This window comes from Crocodylus porosus, unplaced genomic scaffold (genome assembly GCF_001723895.1).
Source record: "Crocodylus porosus isolate Cpor-Errol unplaced genomic scaffold, CroPor_comp1, whole genome shotgun sequence".
NCBI classification, from domain to species: domain Eukaryota; kingdom Metazoa; phylum Chordata; order Crocodylia; family Crocodylidae; genus Crocodylus; species Crocodylus porosus.
This window is the reverse complement of record NW_017728943.1, coordinates 43,087,707-43,096,825: the sequence shown is the minus strand read 5'-3', so window position 1 is coordinate 43,096,825 and position 9,119 is coordinate 43,087,707. Positions and strand designations below refer to the sequence as shown.

Below are 9,119 nucleotides of genomic sequence, written 5' to 3'. Positions count from 1 at the left end.
AGTTTCGGGGCAGTTTGGTATCAGCGATTTCACAAACATACAGAATTGTGCACATTGCCATTTCTAGCTCTCTAAGCGAGTTCAACTGCTCTGGGACAATGTGGTTTTAGTGGGGTTGTATTTCATCTGTTTCTTTTTTACAGTCCTCTTCCTGCCAGAAAATAGAGTGGTATAACAGTACCTATACTATTTCAGTGAAAACCCATTCAGAGCTATCTTACTAAGCATCCTGATGCTGAAACCATATTCCACAGTTTTATTTTTGTGGATTCATTTTACAAGAGTAGTTACTCTTCATTTAAGTCATCTGTATGTTTTTCACTTCACTTTTTATTCTGATCCAGCCTTCTGATACCTCAACTTTCTGGTGCTCTTCTAAAAATGCATCACTGATTTTCTTCTAATCCTTACACAAAGTGGACAATATGCCAAGGAGAACTGCATTGCGAAGTTGCCAAAAGAGCAGTTCCAATCTAATTAGGAGTTCATACTGTTTCAGTGAAGGCAGCACAAACACTGTTAATATTCACTGCAGCTGCTTTGTCAATAACTCCCAGTGAATCCTCCAATTTATAAGGAAAATCAGGAAACTATCGAATTCTATGACACTGATAGATCTATCAGTATTCATTGCCCCTTTCCTCTGCACCATGAGGCACAAATGCCAATAACTCTAACAGTCCCTTAAATGCTGAAGGATCATTATTAAAGTGTGCTTGGCATCCCTGGTCATTAATTATAATCTTGTGCACATATGCAGTGTGATTGCAGGAAATAATCAGCTTTGTCTGCCAAATTGGCAACATTTAGAAACTAATTTGTTATGACATACCATCAAAGATATTTAAACAACAAACCCAAAGCTCTGCGGCACTGCGCACACTGTTAAAATATCAGATCACATCATTAAAAAATAGTTAACATATCCGAGGGGAGGTAATATTTATCCTTGAACCCTGGTTCAAGTGGAACTTTCAAAAAGAACATTTATCTCCTTTCTCTCTAGCAGTTCATGTTACAAGGATTCTCTCCAGAGTACCTGCTTTTTTAGGGAGGGGATGGCATAGATTACACTACAGACTCATTGTCAGTCAGGAGCTATTAAGTGGCCATTGAGCAAATGTTTGCCTGGGGCAAAACTTCCCCAGGATTATTTTACTGTACAGGATGTCTTCAGATTAATGTAGAGACTAAATACTCATATTTATTTGCCCAATTTATTTTATGGCCCCTCTAACCCACTTTAGCAGAATAAAGGAAAGGTCTTTTTCCTTCAGTCTACGGGGGGTGGGGGTAAAGCAAGGGATGGACAGAGTCTCAGGTCTCCCTTCTCTTGCAAAAACCAAGGGACATACTCTGTCAGGTTTTGGTCTGCCATATCTCACAGTTTCCCCTTTCCTTGACTGCTATGGGCTAGAGCTCCTACTGGTTCAATCCATTTAAACTGTAACCAGCAGGAGCTAGAAGTTTCATCCCATGGCAGCCTGGCTGGTAGCTAAAGGTATAGAGAGGGCTGAACGTGCCCTGCTACTCCTTGTGGCCAGTGTGCTGTTCTCCCACTTTCTGCACACCTGGGAAGCAGGCTCCACATAATACCACATCTCTCTTTGCCCAAGTGGGTGGGAGGGGGCAACGCCATGACTTTTCCCATTTTGCAGTCCAGGCTGAGGCCATACAGATGTGCAAGGGAGGGTGCCAGGACAAGCACAGGTGCACCACTCTTTATTCTGTCCCTAGACAGGCTTATATTGAAAACAAACTAGAATGCAAACAGATGTGCCAGCCCCTTACTGGCAGTCAGGAAGACAGTCACAGAAGTATGTTTTACATTTTGCTGTGAGGATACAAATACTTGTGGTCATCCTGGCCTCTTCCTGCAGTGAGTTTGGAATATATAGATTTGTCTCTGAGGAAGCTTATGAGAGATCAGCGTGGTAATGCTTCAGATCTAAACACACCGGATATTATAACAAATATAAACACACTGGAATTTGGTAGATGACTTATCCCAATGAAATGCATGGAGCAGTTCAGGGGGCACCTCCTCAGCCAGTGTAAGTCAATGGAGCTGTGACAATTAAGACCAGGTCTGGCCCTATGGCTAGCATATTTTCATAGGTATGTTCAATATGGAAAATAAACTAGGAGCTACAGCTGTGAGTTGCCACTATAGGGCTGGTAAGCCAGGACAGCCTCTATCCTTGCTCTAGGAGGGTGGGGTGAGAGATGGGTTGGGGGGCATTGGACATGAAGCTGGGAGGTGGAGAGTTAATGAGATGGGTTAGTAATGAAATGGAGAGTGGAAAAGAAATGGGGGTGGGGGAAGGATGGTGAAATGAAGGAAGTCAGCTACTGAAGAATAAAATAAAAAGAGAATTTGAAAATAAATAAAGAGGAAGTAAATTAAAGAGGCTCTCATTTTTAGTACATTGGGATTTGGGATTGGCTGTAGGGGGTACTGGTCATGGTGGGAGCAGTGAGGGAAAGCATTTTTTGAGAAGCTACTGCCCCTGCCCTGGGAAGGAGGCAGCAGCTCACAGGGACCTGATCCAGCCCCCTACCTTATTCCCTGCCCTCTCCTCCGTTACCCCACTCCAGGACCTGTCAATGCTCTGCCATATGGCTAGCTGGCATATGCTCTGCAAGCTGTTTACATGGTGTTTTATACCTAGGGGTGGAAAGATCACACCCCCCAGGGCTAGGAAGAGGATTTGTCTTGGCGCCAGAATCACCCCCCTGGGCAGTAGAGGGAGTTCAGGGAGTTGAAAGTCTGTCCACACAGAGCAGGAAAGTGGGGGAGGAACACTGCATCCTAAGATACTGGAGGACTGCAACTTGGACAGTTCATCTGCAGGGAGCAGTCACGCATTGATGGAAGACAAGCAAGGAAACACAGATCAGAGATAACCCTGCCCCAGAGTGACATAACATTAAGCCATCTAAAGTGGGCTTAAAATTAGTTTCAGGTGTTAATGTATGGACAGCTCTAGGAGCTGCCCAAAATTAAAGTCTAACAAAGCCTATAGTTAGACTTGTTTGGTTGGATCTTCAGAAGCATATGCATTGGCCTTACTCTCTCATTATTAAATTATTACTTCTTTCTTTAATGTAATGCCTAAGATCCCACCAAGGGACCAGAAATTGTTGTACAGTGCTGTAACTAGGATTGGGCAACCAAGGCAGCTACACCCAATGCCAACTTGGAGAGTGGAAAAAAAACAGGTGTGGCAGCCCAGTCATTCCAGCAGCCTCAAACAAAAGTCACTTCTGTCGCTATATGTAGTAGCCACCCCGGGCACCAGACTCTGTGGTTGTGCTAGCTGATGTTAATAGTAAGCTGCCTTGTGATTTCAAAGGAAGAAGAGGTAAGCCAGGGGTGAACGCTTGTAAAATCCCTTCCCATACCATTAAAAATGTGATTCCTTTTATTTCAACATAGGGGTTTTAAGAGCAGTGGCTGACTGAATCTAGACTAAATTAGATAGCTTACTAAATTGTATCTAAATGGTGAGTTTTGCTTATAGCTCTGGATAGGCTATTACTTCACAGTTTTAGGAATATATTTTCATGCATCAAGATATACTCAGATGAACAAAACTATTTAAAAATGGAAAACCCATCACCCATATAGGCAATGTATTTCTTTAAAGAAGAGAATGATCTCCACACTGACCTATAACTGCAGAACCCAATAAAGATACTTTCAGTAGGCAGGAAACTAAACTCTACACATTTTCTTCCACACGCCATGATTCCTTCCATGCAATTTTACTGCTAAATGTCCTTTTTCAGTAGAAGTGGCAGGAGTCCATCAGCCCAGTTAAAGCTTAGGATGAAAAATACAAGGGAAACTGACAAGTACAAAACACTTAACTGATGTGATTGCTTCTCCATTCTTAGAGTAATGACTGTTTACTCCAGGAGATTGTACTTCAACAGAATATTTAGTTTATGCTACAATTTCCTACACTTTTCCCATGTTTCTCTCAAAATATGCAGTTCCATATTATTGAAACTGCACTTAGGAAATCACAGTTTTGTACAAATCCATTTCACCAGATTCTCAATTGCTATCATCAACCACTGAACCAACAATAAGATCAATCTTTTCCCCCATCCTTATAGTACTTCCAAGCTTGCCACTGATTTCAAAAGAATCGACTGAGAACACTTGCGAATAATTGTTAATTTTTTTAAAGTTATTGAAGTTGCAAATGTTTCCTTACCACAGCTCCCAAATAAGCTTCTTAAACATAAAAGATACTAAAAGACATCAGATCCATCAACATCCATAAAAAGATTAGCAAAACCAAACATACTTTTATGCTAATAAAATAGGTTCTCTCAATATTATTTATGTTGCCATATTTCCAAAAAAAATACAATACATGTGAGCCTCTAATTAGCACCTCACAAATAAAAGTAGCTAGTCCCTGTATATGTATATATAGGTCATCACAAATTTTAGCTTCTTGCATTTTAAAGGAGTTACTTGCATGGTTTTAGCTTTTGATATTTCTACATTTAAAAGTAATTAGGATTCGAGTTTATTTGCATACTATCAATATTTAACAAGGACACCTGTAAATATAATCTTACATTTGCTGCAACATTGCTAGAAAGTTTTAAACTTTATACCAGAATCTGCAATTATCTTGAGTTTTTCATGTAAATATTGTAAGACCACAAAAGTATAATATTATACTTAGGTTTGAATACAATGTTCTTACAACAGTTAGAGATCTCACAATACCTTTTATCATGAAGCATCTTACTTTGAAAAACACCGTTTTAATTATTACGTAAATAACTATAGTTATTATAATTCTTAAAATACGCGCACACACTAATATCATTATGATGATTTTTCTTGCCTTTAATTTTGCAAATGCTATTTCAAGAATTAAAATACAAACTTAAAAACCCTGATCTTGGAAACAATTTTTTTCAAACACGACAGCTTCTAAATATCCTATACTGGTGTAAATGAGCTTAACTCCAATGAACTCAGTGGAGTTACAACTGATGTTCATAAGCTGAGGCTCTGGATTTGAGTATGTACAGGCAGCAACTGTTAAATTGTTTGCTTCAGTAGATTTGCCAGCTCTACAAGATGAAAGACAATCATCTCTTTGACCTCAGTAGAAAGAGAGAGAGAGAGAGAAGGTACTGAAGTTTTTTTTAGATCCTGATCGGCTTTGAATCCACAGAGGTAATTGTCACAGGGCAGGGACCCAGGAGCGGCCGTGATCTCTCCTGGCGCCCCCTACCGTGCCAAGTTGTCCATCAAGCACCCTCATTCTCACCCGCCATGTCTTTGATGGTGTACATATTCTAAGGGAGGCTGCCTTCTTGTCCCCCTGGACACGGTACTCTTATTTATCCTGGTCCCTGTTCTGTGAAGAGTGATTTTGGTGCACCCAGCCCTATGGGCTATGCGTAGCTCCTACTGCCTCTTATACCACATCCCAAGCCTTTCAGGTGTACCGGACATTGTTGGGTCAACTAACTATTGCCCGCACCCTTGCGGACATCCTCCAGACCTGCCCCTCTCTGGGGCTTTCCTGTGTGCTCGCGCCCACGCCCGCACCGGGGCCTTGCTCACTCCCACGCCCACACCCACACTGGGGCTTCCCACAGTTGGGCTCCAGCAGCCTTGGCCTTACCTGGCCCCTAGACCCCTTTTCTGGGTCCTGCACCCCACTGGGGCTTCCCACAATTGGGCTCAGAAGGCCTTGGCCTTGCCTGGCCCCCAATCCACCAAACTCCCCTCTCAGGGTTGGGGGTCAGTGCACCCCCTGACTACTGTGCCCTCTCTGGCACCAGACTGCTGTACCCTCTCTGGCACCAGGAACCCCCATGCTACTGGGGAGCTCCTATGAGGCCTCCTCCAACCCCTACAGCCTCGCCCAGCCCTCCAGTCTAATAACAAACAATGAACAAACAGAATGACACAAGCCAACCGGCTGTAACTCAAACAAAAGCCTCCTGGCTGAAACGCGACCCCAAACCATCTGGTAGCTTATCCTCTCAAAATCACTACCAGGGTTTCCTTCACCTGGTCTCCTCACTCAGGACCTGATTCAGGCCCTCAGCTTCTGTAGGCTGCAATACATCAACAGAGCTCTTACTCCATCAGCTGCCAGAGGAGAACTCTGATCTCAGCCTGGCTTGTTTATATACACCAGGCCCTGCCCCTTCCTGGTCAGTTGACCCCTGTGGTTGCCCCGGCAACCAACACCTGTCCTTCTATAGGAGCAGGCACTTTAGTGCCCTGTGACAGTCATGCTAGCAACTCCTTATGATAGAGAGATAAAACCCTTAGGGAAAGTATTACAATGACCTTTATACAGTAAGCCAACATAGAATATTAGATGAATGCCAAGCAATGATATAATTCTAGCAGAGGAAAGTCAATATCAACACCCATAACTTCATCATTAACATTTTGGTTTGGTATCAGTGCAAGAAAGACAAATGACACAACACTCTGACAGGATGGGAGGTCAGAGAGAGTAAACACGTATGAGAGAAAGAAAAAAGATAGAAAAATGTATCTTCTAATAGTTACCTGTAAATGGTATAGTCCTTTCTCTATGGTCCCACAAAGCATTTACTGGTACTAAATGAGAGTTATTAGTTTTGATTTCTAGAATATATTTTAAGAATTCTTTGCATTTTTGTAAAATAGATAAAGTGCCCCGCCTCAGTTTTGAAGCATGGGGATGCTGGTACACATGACTTCTAGGCGCTTAATTACAGCCCTCTCCCCCACTCCTGGAGCATGTGTATAAATGCCTGGAGGTATTAAATTTATTGTAGATCAGAAAAGGTGCACTAATGCACATGTAGACATGCCCAGCATGTTGCATTCAGAGCTCATGTTCAGCTGATTCTTAACTATGACTCCCAAGTCTTCTCCATTTCTCAGGATGGAATCCCCCAGTCTATGAACAGTAACTGCTCTTTAACATTCTCCTACATTACTGCTAGACTGGAAATATTTTATTATCATTACATGGTATGACAACTTTTATTAGTCCAACGAAATAGTTGGGAAAACGTTCTTTGCAAGCTTTCAGGCACAAACACCCTTTGTCAGGCATAGGAAGACTCTGCTGGTGTTATGTGTTCTCCAAGATTGAAAAGAAGATAATTTACAACATGCAGGTCTCTGAAAATGCAAATGAGTGGAAGTTTGGAAGACAATGGGTAGAGATGGGTTGGGGAGGGAGGGACATGTGTGAAGGAATGCAAGTAGTCAGTTGTAAGCAGGTTACCTGGTGAATCAGATGTCAGACAAGTTGTAACGTGCCATAAATCTAATGCCTATATTAAGTCCATGATTGTGTGTATCTGGTAGATTTATAAAGTGAAGCTCATAGGCTCTTCGATGAAAGATGTTTTGTAAATTCTCTTTGAGGATTAGAACTGCAAGATTGGAGACTCAGTGTCTTGTGAGAAGTGGGCACCCACAGGTAATTGGATATTTTTGTTTTTGATGGATTTTTGGTGTGCATTCATTCTGGTACACAGTTGGTGTTTGGTTTCTCCTACATAATTTCCATCAGGGCATTTGGTGAACTGGATGAGATATATTCCATTTCTGGAGGTGCAGGTATAAAATCCAGGAATGGTGATGGTTCTGTTGTGGGGTGTAGTTACTGTGGGACTGATGGAGATATGTTGGCAGTTTTTACATTTCTTGTCCTGGCATGGTCAGGATCCATTTTGTGTGTGCACCCGCCTGGCTTTAAACACCTGCTCACTTGCTGCATCGGCCTGAACAGTAGAGGACATACGTTCTCTAGCTTCGTGGATTCCCCAAGGTGGGCTTTGGTTGTCCCTCTGGCCACCCCCAAACTTTCCTGCCATGTCTTTGAATGTTACGTCAGTGTGGGAGGTAGTCTTGAAGGTCCCCTCAGGGATGACCACTCCGCTTGCAAGATGTTCATGGAGCTCCACCTCCGCTACACCCCAGCCTTACACCAACCTCCAGCAGGATGCCAGGTCTTGACATGGCCGCCTCTCCAATGGGGATGTTCCTTGTGCCCTATGGTATCTCATTTTTCTCCTTGGGAAAGGATAGTTAGCCAGTTCAGGCCCTAAGCCTGGGACCCCTTGACCCGGTCTGCTCTACACCTGGGGCTGGTATGGGTGCCCCTGTCGAGCAGGGGTAAAGAAAACAAAACAAAGAAAAGAAGAAGAAAAAAAACCCCAAAAGTGTCCTCCCATCTGGTGTCCTTTTCTGGCCCTCCTGCTCGAGCTTGGTAGTGCTCTCCCGACGCTGGTCCCGCAGGGTCCCTCTATTCTTTCTGCCCCCAGTCCAGCTCCCTGGCCTGGTACCTGGGAGCAACCAGGTGGGAAAACTTCTGCTTCCCCAGGGTTGTCCTCAGCCTCTTCCTCCAGGTCACCGTTCCGGTTGCACCACCATTCGGCGTCTCCACCACCGAACCTCCTCAGTAGTGTTAGGGGGAAGTCACCCCCAGTGCTACTCCCCTCCTGGGGCTTGGCCTCAGCACCCCCAGTGTGAGGGAACCTTGCTTCTTCAGCTGCCACCCATCTTCTGGGTGTTCCCAGTTCATGCCAGCTCTGTCAGTTGTCAGCACAGAGAGCCTCCGCCTCCTTACTTCATAGAATCATAGAAGTAGGGTCGGAAGGGACCTTGTAGATCTTCAAGTCCGACCCCCCACCTGGGCGGGAGAAAAAAAAACTGGACTCAAATGAGTCCAGCCAGGTAGTCATCAAGCCTCTTCTTAAAGATCCCCAGGGTAGGAGCCAGCACCACTTCCCTTGGAAGTTGGTTCCAGCTCCTAGCCGCCCTAACTGTGAAGTAGTTCTTGTGGATGTCTAATCTAAACCTGCTCTCCAATAATTTGTGTTCATCGTTCCTTATCATGCCAGGGGGCGCTAGGGGAAACAGTGTCTCCCCCAAACCCTGCTGGTCCCCCCTACTGAGTTTATAGACAATCACCAGGTCCCCCCCTCAGCCTTCTCTTCTGAAGGCTGAACAGGTTTAGGTCCCGCAGTCTTTCAATATAGGGTCTGCCCTGCTGTCCCCAGATCATGCAGGTGGCCCTCCTCTGGACCCTTTCAATGTTGTCCACATCCCTCCTGAA

The 9,119-nt window shown here is 44.1% G+C and overlaps 1 long non-coding RNA gene across 1 annotated transcript in view; it reads right to left on the bottom strand.

The window, feature by feature from the left end:
- Positions 1–1,032: 1,032 nt before the first annotated feature.
- LOC109319190 overlaps positions 1,033–9,119 on the bottom strand; it is a 16,089-nt gene continuing 8,002 nt past the window's right edge. Inside the window, exons 2-3 of the long non-coding RNA XR_002103400.1 lie at positions 2,594–2,601; positions 1,033–1,042 (exon numbers count right to left, since the gene is read on the bottom strand). This is a non-coding gene — a long non-coding RNA (uncharacterized LOC109319190). The remainder of the gene's footprint in view (positions 1,043–2,593; positions 2,602–9,119) is intronic.